Genomic DNA, 26,775 nt, shown 5'->3' with positions numbered 1-26,775 from the left:
AGGTAGCTCGCAGCAGAGAGTGAGTAGTTCATCAGTGTTTGTTCACCTGTACAATAATTTCGATTAGGTAGATGGGAACAAGCTAAGATGGTGGCAGCAGACACGAACGCGCATCTGAAAATCTCTATATACTTATATACTAGTAGCTGCTAACAAGTACTAGTAGTACCTGGGAAGAGCATGAGGTCAGGTGATTAAACCGCAGCATGGTTAGTTAAACCGCCTACTGTTATCTTGTCTGCTTACCATGAGAGCGCATGGATACTGATCTCAGTCAGCTTCCGATCCTCCATACTGTATGGTTTACTCAACAAAGTGTGCTGTGCAGTGGGTGGTCACCTATTCCATAAATGACAGTTTCGTTTAATTTCTATCTGCAAGGCTACAAATTAGGACTAGTATTATTCAAACCTCAAACCCACAGCAGACATAATTCCCTGTTTGCTTCACTGAAATTTGACTTATTTTGAAATACTGTAAGAAGAAAACACCGTTCGTTCGTTGAAAAATACCGCTTAACAGTCGGAATAGCCAAACAAATCCTCCATCTCATGCTTGCAGCCCATGCCAGCCAACAAACAGGGTAGTCCAACGAAACGAACGAAGCAGCAAAGAAATTAAGGTCTTGTCTAGTTCAAAAACTTTTTCAAAAAAGTGCCACAGTAGTTATTACATCAAATCTTGCGATGCATGCACGGAGCATTAAATGTAGACGAAAAAAAGAACTAATTGCACAGTTTGGTTGAAAATCACGAGACGAGCGTTTTAAGCCTAATTAATCCATGATTAAATATTAATTATCAAATAAAAATAAAAGTGCTACAGTAACCAAAATCCAAAACTTCACCCAACTAAATGAGCCCCAGGAGCAAAAGCCCAAAACAGCACAGCTCAGCTACAGCGCACGCACACAGGCACCTCACTCAACCGCACTGCTGCACCGCTGCACCTGCACGCACAAAAAGGTAAGCTCTGCTCTGCTCCCGCCTCCCCAGTAAAAAAACAGAAGTGGTCGAGTCGACAGTCGAGCCATCGAGGGAGGAAAAGGGGGGATCGGGCGTCGCAGCCAGTCAAGCTCTCTCGCTCACCACCGGAATTGGGGGATCGGTGGAAAGAAAGAAAGAAGAAACCGAAGAAGGCGATCGATTTTCCCTAAATAATAAAACCCCCACCTTTTTCCATCTCCTTCCGTCTGTTTCCGGAGGGCGACGGATGTCTTTTCTTGGGGCTGGGGCGGCCGTCCAGCGACCACGGAGCTGCGCCGAGGCGGTTGGGAGTAGTCGTCGCCCTACCGCTCCAGCTCCAGCAGCCGCTCCAATCTAGCCGCCGGCCCGACGAGAACGACGACCCGGCCGCCTCATGGAAGGTACGAAATACGACCCCTCTCCCCTCATCTCTCTATCGCTCTGCTGGACTTGGTTTCCTTCTTGGGGGTAGTTGATAGCTCCGTTCTAGATCTGCCGCGGGGTTTCCCTGAGCTGTACGAGTTTGGGAGGCGCAGTTTCGATTCGGCCGGATTTTTTTGCTCCCCACGGTTCGGGCCTGCACCTTAGTCGAAGCACAACAAATCCTGTCCTGGGCGGATTGCTTGTGCTGCTCTTTGATTTTCTTGATTCTTTTGAGTGGATGTGGCGGGCGATTTGGGGGGAGCTGCAGGCAAAGCTTCAATTTTTTTGCAGTGCCAATGTATGGCTTAAGACCATTAGGATCCCAGCCTTTGATTTTAGCTTCGAATTTGGTGCTTGATGCGGGCTCTATAGTTAGCTTGATATCGGGCGAGTGTTTCGCATGCTATGAGGTGGGCTGTGAATGTTTTTGCAGCTCATGTGTGCTTGTTGATAAGATTTAACTTCCTATTTTAAGGTTGGAGTTGGACCAGTTCAGTCTTGGGAATGTATCCTACTCAGTTTTAGGTTTCAGGAATCAGGATCGTGTGTGAACGAAATTGGGATGGGTATATTCTTCTTCTATGCAGAAAGGAAAGCAAGTTCATTCCAGTCCTGTGGGTTAGCTTGAAAATGGAATGGTGTTACGGAAATTACAAATCCACAGCCCCCCAATCACAAGTTTAGTTGAATAATATACCACATTTTAGAATTCATTGCATATTCATCCACCTAAGTTTGTGAGTTTTTGTGGTGTCCAAGCATAGATCCCATGTATACTTCGGTCAGCAGCAATGCTATGTTCTTGTGCCCCCCTTGTGACACAATCTAAATGGAGTAAAGATTGCAAAATGTAGGACTGTCAATTCAGTTCATTTGGAATTTCAGTCATTTGAGATCTATAAAGCAGAAGTTGATATCGTATATTCTGTAACTGTAAACATCTACAGTGCCCTTGCATCAGTGACTACATGATACAATAATCTTTGGCGCTGGCAGACTATCAAGTTTCACTGTTTTTTTGTGGTGGAGGTGGGGGGATATGCTCATGTAAAGTTTTGTAGAAGGAATGAGGGATAGGATGGGATTACTACGTTTGGTTACTCAGAATTCTATTGTACAGTAAATAAAGTTACTGCTCATATTTGGTTATCTCTGATTCTCTGTATTTCTTGGGTTTCTAATTCTAGTGATCATCGTGGTAAATTCAGGTTGACTTGAGAAGTCATTTTTGTTAGTACATTGGTGATCGTTCTCTGATCGTCCTGAATATTGGATCCATATTTAAGTTTCTACGCTTTTTCTTTGACTTGTATGGACTTATTGGGTACATCCAAAAAAATCATGCCCATATATGATTGTACTAGTATTGTGCTAAGGTGTTGATTGATTAAACCAAGTAGACATCTTTGTGCCAGTTTTCCTTGTGATGTATTGTTTCATGCTACACTTGCTATCTTCAGTACCCTATTGTTTATCTTCTACTTATCGTTTGATTGCTCATCTTGGATCCTATAGTTCCTCGAAGCTTTCATATTATATTACTTGAACATCCATTTGTACAAACTTTACACTTAGTAACTCGGGATTTGACATAATTTTGCAGACCAATCGCCTGACCATATATCAGTCGGTTCAGCACCAAAGAAGTCTAGCACTTCGTCACGAGGCCGGCACCGTAATTTCTCATCATCAACATGCAAAGATTTTCTCCGGAAGTTTGTGGACAGTGAGCTTTTAACTTCCAGCCTAGAGGATTGGTTCTCTGGTCACAGTGAAGATTGTGGTTTCAGGAAGCCAGCTTTTGATGTTCCTTTCGACCTTACAGAATTACAGAATTTTGATTACGCTCTGGAGGGTGTTACTTTTCAGCAGCTAGTACGGATGCCAAATGCTCTATATGCATCGACATCAGATGTTTTTGAAGCTACTGCATATCTTGCTTTAGAGGATTTCCTTCACGCAGGCATTAAAGGACTGTGGCAAACTTTCTGGGGTCCCTGATGAAGCAATGCCATTCCTCAGTTGCCTGTATACACAGCACAAGCTCCAAATTTTATCCTGCTGAGAAGGCTATTAGCAGTGGAAAACTCGATGGTGTTTGTGCAACCGCTGTACTACTGAAGAATTTGAAGCATTCACAAGGAAGATGGGATCATATTGTCGTATTGGCTTTGTTGAGACCTGATATTGGAATGGTTTCCACACAGGGTGACCAGGAGCCATCTCCTGCTGTCTTAGGGGAGGCACTGTTCTTTGCTCTGCGTGTCCTACTATCTCGAAGCCTTAGGCAGATCCTCCACTGTTGTTCGCAATTCAGACTGTGTTTACTTGCTTCTTGTTGATTCACAGTTTGGAGGAGTGGTAAAAGTGCAAGGTGATTTGAACAAGCTGGATTTTGATCTGAACAATGTTTATGACTGTGCTGCTGAATGGATAAAGAAACATGCCAAAATTTCAGTTTCTTCCATAGATCGAGTATGGAACAAACTTGGGAATGCTAACTGGGGAGACATTGGGACCCTTCAGGTTCTCATTGCAATATTTCACTCAATGATCCAATTTTATGGAGAGCCTAAGTATTCTCTCGATGAACTGGCAACATGAACATAGTTCAAGGCTACAAAGTCGAAGATCAGAAAGACATTTGGTTGACAGACAAGCTAATGGTAATGGCTTATTTCGATTCCAACAGCGAAGTCATTCTCCTGAAATTGTCGAAGTACAGGAGGAAGCAGCTGTTGATGTGAAACCACATGAAACCCTAAGGCTTGAAATAGGATCTGTTGTATTGATGGATGATGCTTACATACAGAAAGGTTTTCTAATCAATGACATCCTAACAGACAGTGATCCTCCTATTTATACTTCTACTCCATGTAGAAGAACCTACCGAAAACCTATTTGCTGTATGTAGGCTCCAGTCCCTTCTCATTTGGAACCAGCATGGGAGGATATGAACTCCTGGTACCAAGTACAGAGGCAGACCAAAGTACTGACTGTGATGAAGCAAAGATGCATTTCTAGCAGATATATACCACAGATGGTATCTTCTGGACGGGTCATCCATCCAGGCCCATGTAACAAGCCTAACTCAAATGGAAGCTTGTGGTCATCCATGGTGCAGTACTCCAATGCTTGTCACCTCACCAGTTGGTGAGACCATTTCAAATCTGATACGGAATGGATTGTTCGGTGTTGAGGAGGCATCTGAGATGTTGCCATGACTGTTTATCTGCTCTTGCTGCAGCAGCATCTGCAGGAATCCGTCATGGTGATATCCGGCCAGAGAATGTGATCCGTGTCAATAATGGTTCAAGGCATCCATATTTTGTGCTTATTGGATGGGGTCATGCTATCCTAGAAGATAGGGATCGGCCAGTAATGAATCTATTCTTCTCATCTACATTTGCGCTCCAGGAAGGAAAACTATGTGGAGCATCTGACGCAGAAAGTTTAATTTATCTCTATATTTCTCTTGTGGTGGAGTTTGCCCCGAGCTTGACTCTGTTGAAAGTGCACTTCAGTGGAGGGAGACATCATGGTCGAGGAGAGTTATACAGCAGAAGTTGGGCGACATCTCAGCAGTGTTAAAAGCTTTTGCGGATTACTGTCGACAGCCTTTGTGGAACTCCATACCCGATGGACTATGAGATCTGGTTGAAACGACTGCGAAGAACAATAAATGAAGATCATGGGAAGGAGGTCGACACGTCCTCATCAAGTTAATACTGCAGTACATTTTCTTGCAAATCCAAAATTTGGAAGATCAGAGTGATCAGCCCATTACCTTTTGTTGTTGTTGTTGTAGATAATTTATTTGTGAAAGGTCCATAGGTCATAGTAATTGTCCATCGTTTTGCACACCATTTCTTGGATATAAGGGTATTTCAAAGTTGCAATCTGCTGCTGCTATCCTCAATGGGATCACTGTTCAATGTCTTCTATTCCGTGGTCTTGCCTTCAGCCCTCCACACAGGAGATCCTTGAGGATATCAGCAACATGATGTATTTTGTGAATCTTTGGTAAATTGGTGAGCCTCTGCTCTGGTTGCCTTCAGAGATTCTGGTCCCATTTTATTCGGTTCTGGTAGGCTTCAGTGATGATTTGTTTTTCTTGTGATCAGTGTCTAAACTGTTCAATCAGTTGGTAAATTTGTAACTGCTCTAGAATAGAGGTTACATAGTAGCATTTTGAGCTTGACTATGGAGTTGAGTTATTTGTTGGGTGCGATGTTCAAGGTCCTGTAAATGATGTTCTATTGAGCTGCTCAAACTCTTATCCTGCTACTGTTCTTAAATCTCTCAGTTACGTGGGCTGTGGGGGTACTACTTTGCCCCATGCATCAAGAAATGCCTTTGATGGTGATACTATCGTTGTTTGCAACAAGAAACACTGACGCGTGTACAATTGTTTCACCCTTCATTGACTTCATGGAATGATGCCACATGCTCCTAAGTTCCTGTTGTAATGAAGTGTTTTGTTCCCTAATAGTCTGTTAACATGGCCTGTCCAGGTTTTGAACTCTTTGCAGATTGCTTCAATTTGCAGAACTAAACACCTTAAAACAGTAGCTTAGAAAACATGATCGCTGAGAGCCTGAGACTGAACGCTGCATCATGATGGAAAATAAGGATGTACTACCCGATCTGTACGAATTTCGGTAAAAGTGATAATATGAGCTATGAGCTTGTGCAAATAATCCGGATTCCACAACGACCGTAACAGTGACTCGAATCATTCAAAAACGTTCTTTCCAAAATGATTGATTTTTTTCTTTAAAGTAATATGAGCCAGGCAATCTTCTCTGCCGTCGCCCCTCGTCTCTCACGCCGCTTCAATCCAAGGAGACCGGCGGGCAGATGGTGGCTGCCGCGGCGGCGTACCGGCGGGTGTTGAAGGCGGTGCAGAAGCACTTTGGCAGCGGGGGCTTCCGGCTTCCCGGCAGCAACTCCGGGACTTCGCCACCGCCGGATTCTGAAACCATGATGCAATGATGGGGGGAAAATCATATGGAAGAATTCTCTTGCTGCTTCGATGGAAAATTTCTTCCATACTATCAGGTGGACAAGAGCAATCAAACATGGCATATATCACACTACTACAAAAAGCATTTTTAGGGGCGGCTGGTAACCCTTTGTAGGAGCGGTTTGGCCAGCCGCCCCTACCGAACCGTCTCTACAAATCATGCATTTGTAGGGGCGGTTCCCAGGCCGCCCCTACAAATTGATTTATAGGGGCGGTTGGTGATTGAGCCGCCCCTACAAATCGATTTATAGGGGCGGTTGGTGATTGAGCCGCCCCTACAAATCGATTTGTAGGGGCGGCTGGTATTACGAACCGCCCCTACAAATCTATTTGTAGGGGCGGCTCAAGAACCAACCGCCCCTACAAATATATTTGTAGGGGCGGCTGTAGTGCCAGCCGCCTCTATAATACCTGTTTGTAGGGGCGGTTCAATCTAGAACCGCCCCTACAGTACGTTTTCTCGCAAAAAAAAATTCAAATTTACAATTCAAATTCGACCAGAACTGTTTGTTTCTGCGTATTCCATCCAGCATCCGTGTTGCCGAACGGCCCGCGACCAACGTTCCGAACCGCGTTCGCGTTGCCGAACGCCACGCGACCAACGTTCCGAACGCGACTACAAGCACAATAGTATTATATAAAGTACAATTACAAGTCCAATTCGTAATGATATATATATACAATCCATCATTAAATATACAAATTTCATACACATTGTTATCAACGTCCTAGAGCTAGCCTTTCAATCTCACGAAGGTGTTGGTACTGAGGATTTGTACCTAAGTCAGACTCTCGATCATGATAGGCGCCTCTGACGTGTACAATCTGGTCCAATATGAAGTTGCAAAGGTCGTCGACGAGCTCTAAGAGTTGGTCATCCTTGTATGGATCTCTTTTCATTCCTTTCTCTTCTCTCCACTACAAGAAAACAAGTTTCAGTTTAGTATTTCATACCATTTATGAAGTTTTTATACTACGGGTGAAGAGGTTCAAACTTATCCTTAAGGGGTGTCTCCTGTAGGCACCGGTGTTACTCATCATAGAACATATATAGTATCCACAATGTACACTCCCAGGCCTCTGCTTGGGGCACTGTGTGTTTTGCATATGAAAATATTAGGTAATGCTTTTGACAGCCATGTAACGGAGTACTGAAGAAGTAAGTTACACTTACCGCACATAGTGTTTTTATAGCCAGCTTTTCCTTCCTCGCTGGATCATGCCTTCCGTGATGATGAGAGACATAGAACCTAAATGCCCTGTTCGAATTATTTTAGCAAATACAACTTGTTAGTATGCATAAGTGAACGTTACAAGTATGTATACAGACATATAAGCTAATGAGGATTGTCGATATGTATACGTCTTGAGAATCGATATGAAGTCTTTGTATGTCGCCGGGTCCTTATCTATTGAATCAAAGACCCATGCCATGCTCTTCCCGACATCGACGGCTATACAAATCCAGTGGTTGCTGCATGGATTTAATCATAGAACTAGATAAGCTCTTTTACATCGAATAAAATATATCGAACATAGCTTTAAGTTATAGTTGAACTTACTCGAAGTTGTATGGTAGCCATATAGTAGAGTATTGTTGGAGATTTTTGAAAGCCAGAGCAATGTATGCCGCAACCTTAAGGGACTCTTCCCTTAGCTTCGCACTACGGATGCGCTCTTTCTCCCGAAGAGTCTTTGCAGCTGCTAGCTCTTTGGCATCCAGTGTCCACCGTTTAGGGTAATTAAAATTTGTTTGGGCTATAGCTTGAGGGTCTATATACCCGGCTTTCACACTTGGCATTTGTTTGACAATGTGCACTTGCATTCTACAAATCACGGCGTGGGTTAGTTACAACAAAATTCAAAGATTACATTCATATCATATCAGAAGGACAAGGACTTACAGGCACCACGTGCGAATTAGATTCATCTCCATTTCTCCCAGGTGAAAGCATGTGTGCATGTCATTGAAGTCAAAGACAATTTTCCCGGCTGGGCTTCCAAATGTGCCGGTGGGAAAGCATGCTTGTATGATATCTATGCTCATTGGGAGAACACGCAAGTACCAATCATGGAACCTTCTCATTCCAAGTGGTAGGCGCTGGATGTCCCGATTTGGTAGGAAGGGCTTGCCTCTTTCATATTTTTTGGGGCAATCCTTTGACCATTCGATGGCATCAACATTTGGATACTGCTTTGCAATTTGGTGAAGTTTGCTACTGACGGCCTCCTCAGAACCCCGTGATGGGACTTTTTTAACTTGGTTTTCAGGCTTGAACTGATCATGGGAATACCACTTGGACACCGACGAGACGTCTTTGATCGGAACATAAACTGGCCTTATGTGGATTGGAATCTTCTTTCGGAGTTCCCATTCAGGCACGTCCTCATCTTCTTGTGCATCACCTTCTTTAGGAGGCACTCGTTGTTCATGTATCGGTTGTGCTTGTTGAGAAGACTGTGGCATCTCATGATGCACTTGCCCGGTACGAGCTGGAGAAGGTTGTGGCATCTCATCAGGCACATGCTCGATAGGAGGCGGGGAAGAATGTGGCATCTCAGGAATATGGGGGTCACGAGACGGTGAAAATATCTCCCCGGCCTCAACAACTCGCTCCAAATTTGGGAGAGGAGGGAGGCGGCGAAGAAGCAGTCAATATAATGTCCCGTTTGTGCTAGAGGATGAACTGCCCCATAACGTCTCCGAGTAACACCAGCCCCTCGGGAGTTGCGTAGTCTATCCTCCACTGCATGAACTCGGGCTTCACTGTATGCACCTCGACCCTAGTGTAGTCCGGCGGTATGTTATTATTGTGGTGTAAGCCACCGGGAGGATGTGCAACACCCGTTGCCACCTCCATCACAGTGTTCTGCCGGCCACTGAGAAACACCAAGGTGCAACTAGTAGGTTCCCGTATGAGATCGACTGAGGTTGTGGCTGCAGTGGAACCTTGGCTGCTAGGAACTTTCGGAGGGCTACCAACTAATGCCAGTTCTCCCGGTGGCGTCACTAATATACGTGGCTCCATAGACATTCCTTGCTCCTCCAGCGCCTTCGCAACTAGAGCCTTCACTTGGAGCTCAAGACTAGTCTCCCGGTCTCGGCCATGTTTCTTGTACATGTGCTTGTCCTCTTCGAATCCTTGCTTCCAAGTCATCCTTTTCCCTAGCCCCCTGGTGCGGCCTGTGTGCTCCTTGTTTCCCAAGCCAAGGCTAAGCTCGTCCCTCTCTCTGGAAGGATTGAATGAGCCCTTCTCTTTGTCTTTAGCATATTTCAGTATCCTTGATACCGCCTCTTGGGTCTCCGGCTTATCAAACTTAAGATTACTGCCGGATGGTTCTGTACTCCTCGCATATATCCAGTTCCTTGAGCGTACCTTCAACTTCGTCACATCGATATTCCTAGCAGCTGCGGCCTCTTCATCCATCTTTCTAAACTGCTCTTCCTTGGCATAGTAGCCACTGGGGCCTAGATGATGGTGGTGTTTGTTCCTCTTCGCTAGCTCGGTGTTACGAGCACTGAGCTCCAATGCCTCCGCTGAAGTCTTCTGAGCCACGAGCTCCTCCCATTGACTAGGAGTTATTTTGCCGAACTCGTTGAAGGGAGTTAACCCCTTTTGGATATACTTCGTGTTAAGCTCCTGACCTCCAACGTCGCAATGACTCTCCCATCATCCTGATAGCATTTTTTTTACCAATTCGTGCTTACCCTCCGGAAATCTAAAATTGACCTTCAGCTGCCTATCCCATAGTACATTCTTTATGTTCTCTGGTACCTCTTTCCAGTTAGGGATTGCTGGGTTCAATTTATCTCTTACTAGGGCCCCGATCGCATTACGGAATCGTCCTCTTAATTCCTTCGGCTCAAGGATCTCCCCTGCTGGCCCAACCTCCGTTATCACATAGCAAGCCTTATCTGGATATAGATTTCCTTTTCTATCCCCTCGTTTCCTCTTAGGCTTGGTAGTCGTGGTTGTGTCTTGAGTTTGTGGAGTAGAGGCATCGTGATCCGTCTCTGTGGTTGTTGCCTCTGCTCTCCTTTCCTCTACTCCGTCTTGTCCAGCGAGATGTCGCGGACGTCGACGTCGTCTTTTCTGAGTTTCAGGAGGGACCTGTATATAGGACAGGTCAAAGTGTTAGCAGAGGTAACACAGCCAAAGCTTTAGCAAAATTTACAAGCTAAGGCTTCTTCCCTACCTCCTCGTTCGGGTCAAAATCCTTGTCCAAATCTTCCTCCGTTGGCCTCCTTCTTGCTTCAGGTGGGAAAGGATCCTCGGGACTTTCATATCCCTCTTCTGACTCATCATCCTCTTCTTCTTTCGCCTTCAGCAGCCTCTCCTTCAGGGCCTTCCTCCTCGTCACACTCCTCCTGAGTAAGCATCACTTCTAGATCTTTTTCTACCTCGTTATCGAACTGTTCCTGAGTAAGCTGGTCCTCTAGTGCTTGCTCCTCAAGGGTTGGCTGCTCATCATGCTCGGGGCATCGAGCTGCATGGTCTGTTGTCCGCGACATTATTTCACGCTTTGTTCTAAAAGATGCAAGAAAGTGTGCTTTAGGTACGCGAGAAGGTATAAGAAATCAAAAAGGTCTATAAACCAAAGTAGTCCTATAAAACAACAATATAAAAAACGAGAAGTAGCAGTGGTAGAGGCCTCAGAAACATGTCAATCATCATCTGATCTTGAACTTGGAGCATCAAGGCATCATAACAGAGAAGAGAGGAGAAGGTAATGTAGGGGCGGCTGCTAATGATGCCAAGTTCCTCACAAGTTCTTGATCATCAGCTCATATTCCATATAATGTATGGACTTGGACAATTTCATCATCGGCAAAACAAAGGAGAGGAGAGGAGAGGGGAGATTTGGCAAAAAAAAAGCAACTGCTGCTTAACAAACATAGTGCAGCAGCTGATGGAAAAATACAGGACAACAAGTCCTGGGCGAGTCCTGGGAGATTTGGCAAAAAAAGCAACAGCAGCCAACAGTTAGTAGCTAGAAGTAGCAAGTAGTAGTAGTAAGTAGAAAGTAGTAGAGCTAGAGTAAGTGTAGCAGTAGAGTGGTAGTAGTAGAGTAAGAGCAGCAGCCACTTAGGAGTAGCAAGTAGTAGTAGTAAGTAGAAAGTAGTAGAGTAGAGTAATTGTAGCAGTAGAGTGGTAGTAGTAGAGTAAGAGAGTAAGAGCAGCAGCCACTTAGGAGTAGCGAGTAGTAAGAGGAGTAGTAGGAGTAGTAGTAAGAGGAGGAGGAGTAGGAGTAGTAAGAGGAGTAGTAGGAGGAGGAGGAGGAGGAGTAGTGGTAGGAGTAGTAGTAGTAGTAGTAGTAGTAGTAGTAGTAGTCCATGTCTTTTGCAACATTCTTAGTTCCTTGTTTTATGTTACTTGGGCACAGTCAAGAAAGGAATATGAATAGCAGGTGGCCAATGAAGAAGCGGAACAGCTCTGCAGTTTCCTCTTCGCTACCTGCAGCGTTTCACAGCTCTAGCTACAGACCTGACAGCGAATTTAAGTTGCTACACAGTTGCAGCGGCTGCAAGCTACACTAAACTAAAACCAGGCTGCAGGTAACTTGCATATAACAAAAATAGAAACAAAAAATTGCACCAAAGGCTACTAGTGCTAGGTGGCCACCACTACTAATGAGTGACACCATTTTGCATATAACAAAAGTAGTACTAGGTGGTTTGTAGCACTTGAACTTGCAAGGCCCACACCACTCGTGTTACGTGAACCAACACAGGAAATACACATGTCTTATATAAAGATGTCTATAATGGTAATGGGGTTATGAACATTATGATAAAATATCAAACTAGAAAGATTATCACAGATTTTTCTTATAAAAGGAACAGCAATAATGCTAGCTCTATCACAACAACAGTAAGATTGACCAATGAAACAGCTTCTTAGCCAAAAAAGAAAGAAAGGATAGGCTATCATAATTTCACATAGATTATCATGCTAGTCAAGTTATGCTACGTACACCCCACCATGTGAAGTTGTGAACATGTACTGCAACCTATCTATCCAGATGGTTGCACTATCACATGACTCCCTGACTTATTTAGTTTATGTGTCAATGAATGGTATTGATCTGAACATAGCAACCACAGAACTAAATAAAGCATATGGTTCAATCTATCAGATGAAACATTATAGCATGCACGCCACAGCCACTGCCACTGCCAGAAAAACTCAAATCAGAGAAGAACTTCCATAGTGCTATGGTTTTAGACTGGGCATTAAATCCTATAAAAAGGCAAGCAGCAGCGAGACAAGCAGCTGGTCTGTGTTCCAAGTAGCTATAGATAGCCGAGTGGCTGTCTCACTCAGTCTACATATTCCTTATTCCAGCTTGTACAATCATTTGCTATGAACGAAAAGAACAAAAGCTAGACTTCATACCTTGGCACTATGCAAGACAAAAGTACTAACTCTATACTGGTAGATATATGTTATTTGAGTGAAATAATTAATCAGGTTCCTGCAAACCTAAGGTACAAAAACAAAACTAAACATCCCATAGCTTCAAGCATAATCCTGTTTTAGGATAGATAGACCAACAGTGCATGGACAAAGAGAGACAAACAAGTTGCCGTTGCACACAAATATCAAACAGCAGCAGCTGCAATCACTAGGGGAAGAAAGGCATCCGAGCACGGCGGCGAACAAATGCCAGCTGAAAATTTGAGCACAATTATTTACTACCATTCAATGCCTAGGACACCTTGTCTTCCTCTCCAGGTGGATCAATAGTGGAACAAGGGTGGCTCTAGATTAGAAAATGGTAAGACAGGCTGCCTTTAGTAGAGGAAACAGTGGATACTTATAGACTAAGTAGATGTACAATATGTTACTCATCCTAAGGCTAACAGGTCCACATGTCGAGAAGACAGTGGTGACCTATACATAAGATAAAAGCAAGCTAAATCAAACAGCCTGCATTTGGAACCTAAAAATGAAATTGCTAATCTTCCCCTAGGCTTCTGAATATATCATAAGAATAATTGCTTGACTATGTCAGATTAAATATCTTTAGCACAAATCAGCTGTTATTTTGTTTAGTAGGTATTCCTCCATTTTAGATCATAAATAGTGGCATGGTAAGGCCTACTATTGGTAGAAGAAGGTAGATATGGACACAGTGTGCTTGCGTGTAGGCTTGCAAATGTGTCCATATCTAGGCTGCAGTCAGCCCCATGGGGGCAAACAGTCAAACCACACTAGAAACATATAACTTTCAGAAATAAAGCATGAAAATTGATAAATTTTGATTCCAAGTAGATATAGTTTCAGAGAGTTTACTATAGATAAAAACATATTTCAGTTGCAATTGGTTGCCTGGGTAAAAACAAAAGTAGGTGTGAAGAAAAAACAAAAGTGGTGTGAAGAAAAATGTATGTGCACCTAGAAGTAAATCAGCCAAGTCATATAAAAAGTCTATCTATCTATATGAATAGGTAAAGTACCTATATGAGCGTCGGTGGCTCATTTGCACGCGGACGCGTGGTCTATGACTTTTTGCAGAATCAAAATCAGCAGAGCTCTCGACCAACGACCAACAGCAAGATAAATAAAACCCTAGATAGAACCAACATACAATTCGTCTAAATGCATCTCCCAGCAAAGGATTCAAGCTATTGTCACCAAACGCTGCCTACAGGAATCCATCCTATCATCCCAGCAATTGACACCCTATCCTCATTCCGCAATCAATTTGACCAAATTCCTTGGGCGACGGGCAGCATCAAAATCTATCCAGCAAAAGAAGGAGCGTACCGGCACAGGTGTTCAGAAGACGACGGTGAGCTGGAGTGGCGGGTGATGAGGTCGTCGAAGGGGTCCTGATGGCCGGTGGCCTGGCGAGTTGAAGCGGTCGAAGGTCCAGAAGCCGTAGGGGCGCGGCCGCGCTCACCCACCACCGAGGAGCTCGCCCATCGTCGGCGTGCGGGGGCCGGGCGCGGGGCACCGAGAGCCTGCGTCGTCGGCGTGCGGGGGCAGGACGTCGGGGGCCGGGCGCGGGGCGCTGGGAGCCTACGTCGTCGGCGCACGGGGGCGGGTGCCAGGGGCCTGGGGGCGGGACGCCGAGCGCCGAGGGCTGGTGTGGGCGGGCGCAGGACCGGTGGCGGGGCCGGCAGCGTGGGCAGCGGTGGAAACCCTAGGCAGCCTGACTGGCGTCGGAGGAAGAAGACAGCGCCCAGACGATGGACTCCCGTGCGCTACCCTCCAATTTATACTAGGTATCATTTGTAGGGGCGGTTCCTGATCTAGCCGCCCCTACAAATACATTTTTAGGGGCGGTTCCTGATCCAACCGCCCCTACAAATATTTTTTTTAAACTATAAATTCTATATCTTTTATATCATAAAAACACAATTATAAATTCTACATTTTGTTCAAACTTTCTCAAATGAAAAAATGGACTATGTAAGGATTGTAGATCTTGATGAGATGAACAACCTTGTTATTCAGAGTTTTTTCATCTGAGGTCATTTAGTGTCTCATTTGAGCAAGTTTGACCAAGTCAAATTTGGTCAAATGAAAAAACAACACTTTGACTCTAGTATTATGAACTCTAAATAACTTCAAATTGAAAAGTTTTGAATACCAAGTTTGATCATCTCAGCAAGATCTACAATTGTTGTTTTGGTCAACTTTCCATTTGAGAAAGTTTGGACGGTTCAAATTTGTGATTTTTAAATTTCGACGCCTACAAACTAGTTTTCAGGAACCCTAGGTTATCTCAAATTGAAAAGTTTTGAATACCAAGTTTGTTCATCTCATCAAGATCTACAATCCTTATATAGTCCATTTTTTCATTTGAGAATGTTTGAACAAAATGTAGATCAAATTTCACAAGTGTGTGACATAGTTTCAGACAGTCTATGAGATTCAAGAATTTGTGACTAGTGTTTGATAAAACTTTCTCAAATAGGGAAAATAAGCTATGTAAGGATTGTAGATCTTGATGAGATGAACAACCTTGTTATTCAGAGTTTTTTCATCTGAGGTCATTTAGTGTCTCATTTGAGCAAGTTTGACCAAGTCAAATTTGGTCAAATTAGTGTCTCATTATGAACTCTAAATGACTTCTAGGATGTTGCAATAGAGTGGATGTTCAAATAGAGTCATCTGGATGTTGCAAAGGGTAGTCTCACACACATGCATAAAATGTAGTATCACACACATACAAAAATATGTAGTCTTACACACATACACAAATATATAGTCTCACACGCATGCATAAATGAAGCCTTACAAACACACACAACTAGCTAGCCCGCTGTAACGACTTTCCCATTGACACCTTTTCGTTCCCATGGCATTATATCTTTGGGGATGTTCTTTTCCACAACACTGATCTTCTTAGGAAAGTCTGTGAATAACGGCATCTCATCATAGTTATTGTAAGCTTCAACATCGTCCACGCCATCAACTCCAATAATGTGTTGTTTCCCGGAGGCAACCACGTGCTTTGTCTTCTTCTTCGGGGGGAGGTTACTTTGTGGGTCAGACATATAGAAAACTTGTGCGACACGTGAAGCGAGCACCCAAGGGTCATCTTGGTAGCCTAGATTCTCGAGGTCCAGGACTCTCAATCCGATCTCGTTCAGTTGGTGTTGTTTGATCCAGCAGGCATCGAAACAGGGCCACCGTTATATCCCTTCCATAGTCAAGTTCCCATATCTCTTCAATGATGCCAAAGTATTGGATCTTTCGCCCTAATCCATCGAGAGCCTCTATTCGAACGCCGCTTGTTTTGGTTCACATATTTACTATCCTTTGCAGTGGGTATAGTACGTGTACCCATTGATATCATAAGTATTCCAAGATGTAACTTGTCTAGATGGCCCCTCCGCCAACCTACTGATGGTAATAGAGTCTATGGTTTCTCCAGGCGGTATGTTTTGGTCCTTCAACCATATAGTTAGTCGTTGCTTGTGCTGTTTCATGACCCAATCATCCGAACGGCCATTTCTCTCTGCCATAATGATAGCCAAGTGTTCATCAATATACGGTTGCATCAGTTGTGTACTCTGCAAGACACTGTAATGCGCCTGACTCACCTCTTTGTAATCATGGTCGATGAACACTTTTCTACCACTGGTGCCCTTCCCAGCCAGCCTACCCTTGTGACGAGAATCGGGTTTACCAATCCCTTTCTGTACTTTTAGGTACTCTTGACAGCACTCGACGACTTCTTCAGTACTGTAACCCTCTATCATGGAGCCCTCTGGGTATGCTCGATTATGCACGTATCGACTTAAAACCGACATGAACCGCTCATAGGACCACATTTCATGCAAGTAGCAAGGGCCAAGCGCCTGTATCTGATGAACCATGTGAATCATGAGATGTGGCATTATATCAAAAAAAGCAGGAGGTAAACACATCTCCAGTTGGTTTTGTGTCTCCACCACAAATTCATGTAGGTCACTCAGCTCTTCCTTGCCAATCGTCTTCTGTGAGATCTTCGAAAAGAAGTAGCACATGTGGGTGATGGCCATTTTCAAGAACTCTGGCTTTATAGCCCTGATTGCAATAGGTAGAAACACTGTCAGCATCACATGGCAATCGTGAGCCTTGCAGTGTGTTATTGACAAGTCCTTCATCGACACTAGCTTCTTCACATTTGCTGAAAACCCAGTCGGGACTTTGATCCCCCTCAGGAAAGTGCATATAGCTCTCTTCTCGTCTGGTGTTAGGTTGAAGCACGCCGCGGGCAGAGTGTATTTTCCATTAGCCTCAGGTACCGGGTGAAGCTGTGGCATCATGTTTAGCTGCACCATGTCTTTCCGTGCTTTCAGACCATCCTTTGACTTGCCTGTGTCCATCAAGGTAGCAATGAGACTCTCAAAGACATTCTTCTGTACGTGCATAGCATCAATGGCATGGGGGACCTCCAAGTCTGGCCAATAAGGCAGATACTGAAAGAAGATCGATTGTTTCTTGAAAGGTACGCCTTCGATAGGAGGTGTGCTTCTATCTCTGTTCGTCCCATCTGGATTCTTCTTTCCATAGACGACGCGTATATTTTTCACCATTCTGTACACATGTTCTCCGTTATGACGTCTCTCCGGAGGGGGTTCAATCTCCAGGGCGTTGTCATAAAATCTAAAGAACAATTTGCTGCGGTACTTGTGACTTGTCTTTAAGAAGCGTTGGTTCCTTAGGTAAACTATCTTCTTGGATGCATCCAGGTACACCCATGTAGTACCATCCAAGCAAACCAAGCATCCCGTCTTCCCTTTGATCTGTCTAGACAAAGCAAACAACGCGGGGTAATCATTGGTAGTAACAAATATTATTGCTCTACATATGAAGTCCTCCTTTCGGAACGCATCGTACATCTGCTCCCCATGCCTCCATAGTCTCTCCATTTCTTGCATCAAGGGCTCGAGGAACACGTCTATATCAATGCCTGGTTGTTTAGGGCCAGAAATAAGAATAGTGAGGAGAAGGTACTTTCTCTTCTGACACAACCATGTTGGGATGTTGTACATGGTCAAGATCACTGGCCATGTGCTGTGGTTGCTCATCCTCTCAATGAAGGGATTCATTCCATCGGTGCTCAGGCCAAACCGTACATTCCTTGGGTCATCGCTGAATTCTTTGTGCTTCTCATCAAACCTTTGCCACTGACTACAATCAGCCGGGTGTGCAATCTTATCATCATCCACCTTGCGCTCATCATCCCACCATGTCATGAGTGCTGGCTTCTTTAGGGTTTAGGAACATACGTCTCAAGCAGGTCGGTCACTGGCAGGTACCACATTACCAGGGCAGGAATTCTTCTCTGCTTTGCATCGTTGCCTAATGGAGTGTCCTCTGGGGGCTGAGATTCTTGTACCACCTTTTTTGTACCCTTCTTATTCCTCTTTTTCCCCGTGGATGGTTCGTCCCCACCGTAAAGGTCATTGTTCTTGTACCGGCTAGGCCCCACACCGGGGACATTTATTCCAATGACTTGAACGTTTCACCATGAAAAAGTATACAGTGGTTGGGGCATGCATGTATTTTTTCAACCCCCATTGTCAATGGACTTATGATCTTCTTCGCTTGGTATGTGTTGGCGGGAACTGAGTTTGGTTGTGGCAGCACCCATGACAGGAGATGCAATAGATCATTGAAACTACAGTCTGACCAGCCGTACTTAGCCTTCAGGATGAGCAGCTCAAGCACGAAACGTAGCAATGTCCAATGTGTCGGACAACCCTTTTCAACACCATACACAGTCTCCTTCGATGCTTTTGTCACTCTTTCCAAATTTTCTAGACCTTTCGGGCTATTTAGTAAAATCTCTGGTCCAAGGGTTCGAATCATGTCATCTAAATCATCTTCAACTCCGACACGTGCTCCACCATCATTATTGGCACCACCTTCGTCGTTACCATCCCAACCACCAGCATCACCACCTTGTTCATTGCCAAACTCGAAATCCATTTGTGCATCAAGCTCGGCTGAATATTGGGACAGGGATTCTATGGTTTCATCGTCGTATTCCTCCTCATCCTCGTCGTTAACAATAACCGTTTCACCATGATGAATCCACACTGTGTAGTCCTCAACAAATCCTCGTATAATCAAATGTGATCTGATGATAGTCACATCTGTCCATGCCATACGGTTCTTGCAATCTTTACAGGGGCAAATAATTGTATCCTTATTCTCTTTCAATGTCGTTGCATGCTTCGTTGCGGCTTCAATAAATTTATCCACCTCTTCACGGAAACCTGCCTTGAACCTTAACGAACCATACATCCAAGAGTTCCTGTACTCCATCTTTTACAACAACAACAAAATAAACATTAAAGGACTACTTATTCAGATATATATAAAAATTAATCAAAGTAATAATTATTTGAGAATAATTGTATATACCTCAGATATATATGAATATAAATCTAATATAATTACATGAAGCATACAAACACACCATGGTAGAGGAAAATTAATTAATGGCCCATTTATCCATAAATAATTAAAATACATATTTATTGATTACAATAAACAATTTCAAAGACAACAATTAGCAATAATTATACTTTACACAATATCTTTCGTATAAACCCTAGTCCAATTTTATCAAACATAAATTTACAAAAACGAAATTAATAAAAAAACCAAACCCTAGATCTAGATCACATGCACATGAAACATCTATAAAACTAACTAATGGTTCACTAAAATCAAGAAACATGGACCAAATAAGGGTATGATCTTGTTCCCCTCCCTAATTTATCCTAGTACATTTATAAGTTGGGTCTAATTTGCTCATAAATAGCTCAAGCACCATAGAAGAGAGAGAAAAACAAAACTCTAATTATTCACTAATCAACCATTAAAACTTCAAAAAAAAGTGTGGAATAGCATTTTCTTACCTTCTACAACCTCTCCACCAAAGGATTTGAGACCAAAACCTTCCCCCCTTAGTAGAGCAATTTTTGGGAGGTGCCCAAGCCCTCCCCAACTTTCTTTCACGGGTTGGAGTGAATGACCCGAGGAGGAAGAAGGTGCTGCTTCACTTTTATATGGGGGTCATTTGTAGGGGCGGCTGGTGATTGAGCCGCCCCTACAAATAGAAGCTATAAATACGGGCCATTTTTAGGGGCGGCTCAATCACCAGCCGCCCCTACAAATACCATTTCTAGAGGCGGCTGGTGATTGAGCCGCCCCTAAAAATCATACTCCATTTGTAGGGGCGGCTCGTATCACCAGCCGCCCCTGCTGTTCCATTTGTAGGGGCGGCTGGTGTCTGGGCACCCGAACACGCCACTGTAGAGGGCGGCTCCATCTCCAGCCGCCCCTACAAAAAAAATTGAACCGTTGCTACAAATCGTTTTCTACGTAGTGTCAACCATTGGTCCAGTTTAGTTTCAGCTTCATGTGATTACTGAGCCTTTCCACCACCACAGTAGTAATCTGTCAAGTCTTCTGATAACCTTTAATCTGTGGAGTTCTGCATTAAAGTTAATAATGTACCCACTTATAGCTCATAATACAATCAATTAATGACTGCATAATTTACTGTTTATACGGAATGATAAAGCAATAGTACATCTAAATCTGAGAAAACTGGAATCAGCAAAAGTAACAATCAGTTCTCAATAGATACAAGCGGTAGTCAGTAAGGAAAAATGACGGGTTCAAAAAAAAGTGCAGTTGTGGCTTCTCACTGTTATGTTAATTAATACTCCTTCCGTTCTAAATTTAAGTCGTTTTGACTTTTGGATGTATGGTCACGGAGGGAGTAATAAAGAAGCAACAGACACATCGGACAGACGGACATTGATACCTTTTTGATGTATCGTCACGTAGAGTTGTCACGTATAGCGGTGTAGGCTATAGCATTCGGTGGGAGCCCACGTACTAAACGGATTAGAATTAGGATTTCTCATTTTTCTTTTCTGTTGGGTTAGAGTTTATATGTTTTATTGCAAACACCCCCCACCACGCACACATAGTAAGCATTCCGTCTTTGTTATCATAACCGGATTTGTTTTCCTAATAGTAGCTGGAGATCTCGGAGTCAGAAACTATAGGACATTATAATGTAATAAGCACGAAGACTATATCTATAATAATAATAACTAGTAGTATTAAAAAGCCAAAATTTCTTTCTTATTTTTTGTCTAGTCTTCCCCTAACTAACTTCGTGAATTAGAAATTGTCTCTATTCGTCTGTCAAAAGCCCTCCCGTATGTATGATATATATGTATGTCTTTTGAGCTAACCTGGATAGTTAAGAATTCTAATCTATATCTCCGATCTTGAATAACTTGAATAGAAATCCTATTTCAAATAGAAAAACATAATAAGAGTATAAATCTGTATTAGTAGGGTTTTCTTTTGTATTTTCCGTTGTCCGTTACCGAGAGTATAAATCCCTTTATTATTTCATTTCTGTTGGTTGGTTCCGTGTGTTTCTCTTTTGCTTTTTCCTTTTTCCGGTTCTGATTTTTCCTCATTTTTTTGTTCCGGTTCTGTTTTTTTCCATGTATTGCCTGTTCTGATTTTGTCGTCGTCTTTTTTCATACCATTTTCTTTGTTTCTTTTCAAATGCTGGAGGAACACTCAGCTATCATGGTCTGCCCATGGGACTCACCAAGCCACAGGCATAATCTCTTCCTCGCTAGGCTTTTGACCTTGTGGAACACTCAGCTGTCACAGAAGTACTTAGAACATAGGGGTTCCCTTCTAGATGGCTAAAATGAACAAGTGACATTCTTACCTCTGCAACCTCTTCAGTGCTCCTCAATAGGGTGGCTGGCAAGGAATTCAAATGTAAGAGAGGTGTTAGACGGGGTGACCCCTTGTCCCCCCTCCTGTTTGGCATTGATGCTGATCTTAAATAGTGTGTCATCAACAAAGAGTACGAGCAAGGAAATCTTCTCCCTCCTTTTCCCCCCAAATGCAGATGATACTATTCTGGTCATGCAAGGTTGTGAAACTTAGCTCCTTCATCTTAAATAGGTTCTACAGAACTTTGCCTTCTCCAGTGGTCTAAAAGTCAACTATCATAAATCATGCTCGATTCCTATTAATATTAATCATGAAAAGGCTGCCTCTCTTGCTAATGTTTTTGGTTGCTTAGTGGGGGCCTTCCCATTCACCTACCTTGGTCTGCCCATGGGACTCACCAAGCCACAGGTAAGAGATTATGCTCCATTGATCTTAGGATTGGGAGAAGGCTATCTGCTAGTTCCCAATTCCTATCCTATGCTGTAACACCCAAAAATTTGCATTCTTTCAAAATAGTTAAATTTGATTTATTTGTGCAATTATGTGAGCATTCAAATGTAGGAAATAATATTTTTGGTGAAATTAAAATCAATAATAAGGAATAGATACAAGTTGATGCATACATGTTGTTGCACATTTGTTTTTGTAATGATTAGTTTTGACTAAAATTTGAATTGAATTCAAATTCAACTAGAAAATGAGTTTGGAAAATTTATTTGGAAAAAGAAAAGGAATTTCCTTCTTTTCTCTCTCCCTTCCTCACTTTCAGCCCGCAGGCCCTTTCTACCACCGGCCCGCTCGCCCCCTCCCCTCTTCCCTTCCTGGGCCGGCCCATCTCGGCCAGGCGGCTGTTGCCGCGCCCCTTCTTCCTTCTTCAGCCGCTGACGCCTGGGCCCGCACGTCAGTGCCTTCCCCAACCTCCAGCACCCGCGACGGTCAAGACTGCAACCGCTCCGCGCCCACGTCTTCGGTCGTGGGAGCATCCTCCCCCGTGCCCGGCCTCTTCAAAAGGCGGTCCCGAGCCCGTCACCGCACCCCTGTTGTCTCCCCGCTCCCTCTCGCGTTCGCCCGTGCACAAGGAAACCACCGTAGCAGCGCCGAGATCCGCCGAGCTCGGAACCACCGCGCGGTCCGCCGTCCCCGAGCCGCCGTCGACTCCGTTTTTCCCCGCTGTGAGAACCCCCTTGTTTCCCTCTACCTCCCCATGCCATTTATTTCGAGTTTCGTGGCTCCTAGAGCCCTAGTCGCATGCGCCGGGAAGCTCCGCATCGCCGGCTATGGCGACCGCCGCCTCGGCCCTCTCCTCCGGCCGCCGTATTGGCCTTGGCGAGTTCCCCTTCACCCCCTCTCTCCCCCGGTGCCCTCGGTTCTTCGAACCGTAGCCCGTAGACCCCAGTCTGCGCGCGCCGGTGACCTTCTTGCTGCCGTCCATGGCAGCGCCGCCGCCGGAGCTACTGTTCCTGGCCGGCGCCCCTTTCTCTCTCCCTCCCATCTGTTCTGAGCCACCCATCCATGATACAACGGCCCAGAACGTCCGATACCCCTTCGCGGGTGATTTTACTAAAGAGTCCCTCGAGTTCGGCCAAATTGAACCCGCCGTCCGTAACACATTTTCTGAGTACGCTTTCTCCTTTTGAAAACGTAGAATGTACTGTTTTAGTCCAAAATACGTTTTCAGTATTTACAGAAATGCCACTGGATTTGTTTTGCTCATAAAAACTTCGTTTTAGCTCCGAATTGACCCGTTCAAACCGCGTTAGATTCGTAATAAAGTTCCCTACATGTTAGTACCGCTGTTAATCATGTTTGCAACTTTTAAATTTCATGGTTAGGTTTAATTAAATAAATTGCTATAGGAAACCCCATTTAATTCATAACTTTCGCGTTTTAGCTCCGTTTTTCATGAACTTCGCGTTGACGTGATCGTAGTGAGACGAATATTCTTTTTATAAACATTTTATCTTGTTTTCTTTACTGTTGGTGTACTGTTCTAACCATAGGATTGTTTGCTTTGCATGAATGTTCCTGGAATGTATTATGTTGCCATGTTGGTCGTGTTCAGACGGTGAGGAGAACGTTGGAGACCGAGAGTTCTTTGACGACCAGCAGTACCAGCAGGAGTTCGCTAACCAAGGCAAGTATAGCATGGGCCTACCTTGATGTCCTATTCACTTTAATCATTCACTCATGTGCATGCGTCTAAATTTGATAACCATAAGGACATCCTAGTTATTGGATGACATGTTTCCTTGACTCCTATGGGTTAATTGCATATGGGTAGATTGCTAGCGCTCTAACTGAACATGATCTATACAATGGTTAATGGTTCTATGGAACCAAAGGCAAAACATGCTTTATAACAACTGATCCATAGGGTGAAGGAGCAAATGACTTTCGATCATGTTGCTCTCGGCCCTCCATAAGGACTTATCTGTCGGCAAAAGCTGAGACTAACAGTGCAACCGTGAGAGTCATATGGCTCTGACTTTAGCTCAGTAATAGGACCTTTTCTAGCTTGTTAGAGGTTACCTTTATGGCACAAAAGGGGCTTGGCACGTTGGATATAGGACTGCCTCTGTTCCTATGTGTATAGCCGCGATGGATATGTGCCATAGGAAAGGGGGGTTCCTACATCTGCCTGCCGAGGAAACCTAGCGGCCCTAACTTGTTAGAGAAACCTATGAAATGGCTTCATAGTGTACCCTGCTCGCTCACCCTGGCAGTGATATGGGAGTAATTAACCCGGGCATATGGGAATCACGACTCGCGGTGAATGTGCACCACCTCTGCAGAGGGTTACAAACTGTTATAATAGCCGTGCTCACGGTCACGAGCGGCCGAGAAAACTCACAGAATAATTGGTTACTCGTTGTGGTTCATTTATGATGGTATACGATGATAATATGATACAAAAGATTCTGATATCTGATTATGTGGGTATAAATGGGAGCTTAAGCATAACTTGATAATACTTGATAATAAAATCTTGACTTACTAAAAATGCTTACTGCAGTAAACCTGTGTCATCCTTTTTGAGCTTCATAACCCCATGTTATCTTGTTAAGTACGGAAAGTACTTACGCTTGTTTACTTTCTATTTTTGGATAAAAATCCCGGATGGGTAACAGATGACAACGTGTATGAGGAGTTTCCTGAGGATTATTAGGCTTGTGGTCAACCAGTTGACCGTCCCTGTGATGGAGTTCCACGAGAGAGTTATCTTTTTATCTTCCGCTGTGTGGTGTAAGACTATGTGGTGTTATTAATCGTGATGTAAGATACACCGTGATGATACTTTATATAATTTGTCAACTTGTGTGTGTGACTAATCCCTGGGCACACATGAGTTTAGTGCATTCAATTTTATCCTTAAAATTGGGTGTGACAAATTGGTATAAGAGCAGTGTTGACTGTAGGACGCAAGCCTAATAGGAACTAGTCATTTTAAGGTTTAGATGTTGCTACAAAAACCCTTGATCTATGAACCTTGATATTTTTTTCTCTACTATATCTCTACCTTTGCTATTCATCTCTACCTTAGTGTTTATTTTAAAGTCTTTGTTCTTATCTTCACTCCTTGGTTTGATATGCTTTAGAACTTTTCCTCACCACCTTCTTGCGTAATCTGAATATAAGTCTTAGGATTATTACCCCTAGTATAATAAGGGCGATAGTATCGCAAGTTGAGTCAATGATTGAGTTGTGCATCTTTATTGATTGTTGAATGGTCATTATGCTTATGATTGTTTTGAATTTTTGTGATGATTGCAATGATCTTGTTGGGTGTTCCCACAATTTCATTTAGTTATAGGCCTAAGGCATAAGAATTAATGAAATAAATAGTCGGGTTTTGGTTTCCTTCTATTTTCTGAATCCTGTCTTTTTGGAGCAGTCTACATTTTTTGGTTTATATCTCCATTCTTGGACAACCAAAAATCAAGAGAAAATTCTGGACAATAGTACACTTCAATATATTTCTCTGAGCGCAAGAATCAGCTTGATAGCTATTTTGGTTATAGAGATACGAAAATCACAAGGCGGTGCATCTGTGCTGTTTGGAATCTGGAGTAGTTTCTGTTGTGTACTGTTTTTTACCAAGTTTGATCAAGTTAACTGAGGAATTTAGAAAAGTGTTCTATAAGACAGTTGTGGAGAATTTTATATGCTTTCGAACAGTATAAGCTACAACTTCATTGGATTAACAGAATGAGAGTTACAGCCGTTTTACGACGCCGCTGTTTTTCTGCTCGCGAAGAATTCTAGATTTCTTGTTCTTGCCTATATACAAGAGTATCAATGGGATGACAGAACATCTTGATATTAGTTAGCTCATCTAGGAGATGCAAGCTATACTTTGGTGTCCCCTAGTCTATCTTTTCTTAAGGGGGGTAGCCAAGCTGAAGAATTTGCAAGCTGAAGTGTCCTACGTTCTGGTTTGCGCAGCGGAAGCGTGGTGGTACCCAAAGATGTGAGAGAAACTCATAGTCTCAATGAGGTTTGGTTAAAGGTTCAATGAAGGTTTATCCAAGATTATTAAGATTTTGATAGAGCTACTAGAGAAGTTTTCAAGTTAGTTTGGATCAAGAGACCTCGGCTGAGTGCTGAAGAAATCCAAGAAGAGGTTGGAGTAGAACCTATGTATTAGCTTTGCCACAATCAGGACAAGGGCTTTATGTCCACTAGGATGCACTTTATCAAGGTGTGGAATGTTTCCTTATGCAAGAAGAATTTCCTTCTGACCAAGAGATTCATCAGGACTTCGTCGGAAGGTGGATATTTTGAAGAGAATTGGTATTATAGGAAAGGTGGCTTAGTGATTACCTAAGGGTTATTCAAGGTACCTATCAGAATCTTGAAATCAATTGGGCAAGTTACTTGGAGTAAGATCAACATGTATGCAAAGTAAAGTGGGATCCCTATCGAGACGATGGAACTACACGAGGAAGTAAAGAAGAATCCAAAGGCGGAGAATCTGCATCTCTTTTGTCGACGTCTTCTGAATCTCGAGGACGAGATTCATCTTAAGGGGGGGTAGAATTGTAACACCCAAAAATTTGCATTCTTTCAAAATAGTTAAATTTGATTTATTTGTGCAATTATGTGAGCATTCAAATGTAGGAAATAA

At 43.5% G+C, this 26,775-nt stretch overlaps 1 long non-coding RNA gene and 1 pseudogene across 1 annotated transcript; one reads left to right on the top strand and one right to left on the bottom strand.

Annotated features, from left to right (window-relative positions):
* The first annotated feature begins 998 nt into the window (after positions 1-998).
* LOC136487639 (uncharacterized) lies at positions 999-5,114 on the top strand (annotated as a pseudogene).
* Positions 5,115-7,430: 2,316 nt separating this feature from the next.
* Positions 7,431-7,888, bottom strand: LOC136486804 (uncharacterized). The gene is made up of 3 exons (XR_010766974.1): positions 7,778-7,888; positions 7,589-7,673; positions 7,431-7,506 (listed from the first exon to the last, which is right to left on the bottom strand). It is a non-coding gene; the product is annotated as an uncharacterized lncRNA (long non-coding RNA).
* Positions 7,889-26,775: the final 18,887 nt, after the last annotated feature.

The sequence above is a fragment of the Miscanthus floridulus genome, chromosome 10 (genome assembly GCF_019320115.1).
Source record: "Miscanthus floridulus cultivar M001 chromosome 10, ASM1932011v1, whole genome shotgun sequence".
Taxonomy (NCBI): domain Eukaryota; kingdom Viridiplantae; phylum Streptophyta; class Magnoliopsida; order Poales; family Poaceae; genus Miscanthus; species Miscanthus floridulus.
This window is presented reverse-complemented; position numbering and strand designations above follow the sequence as displayed.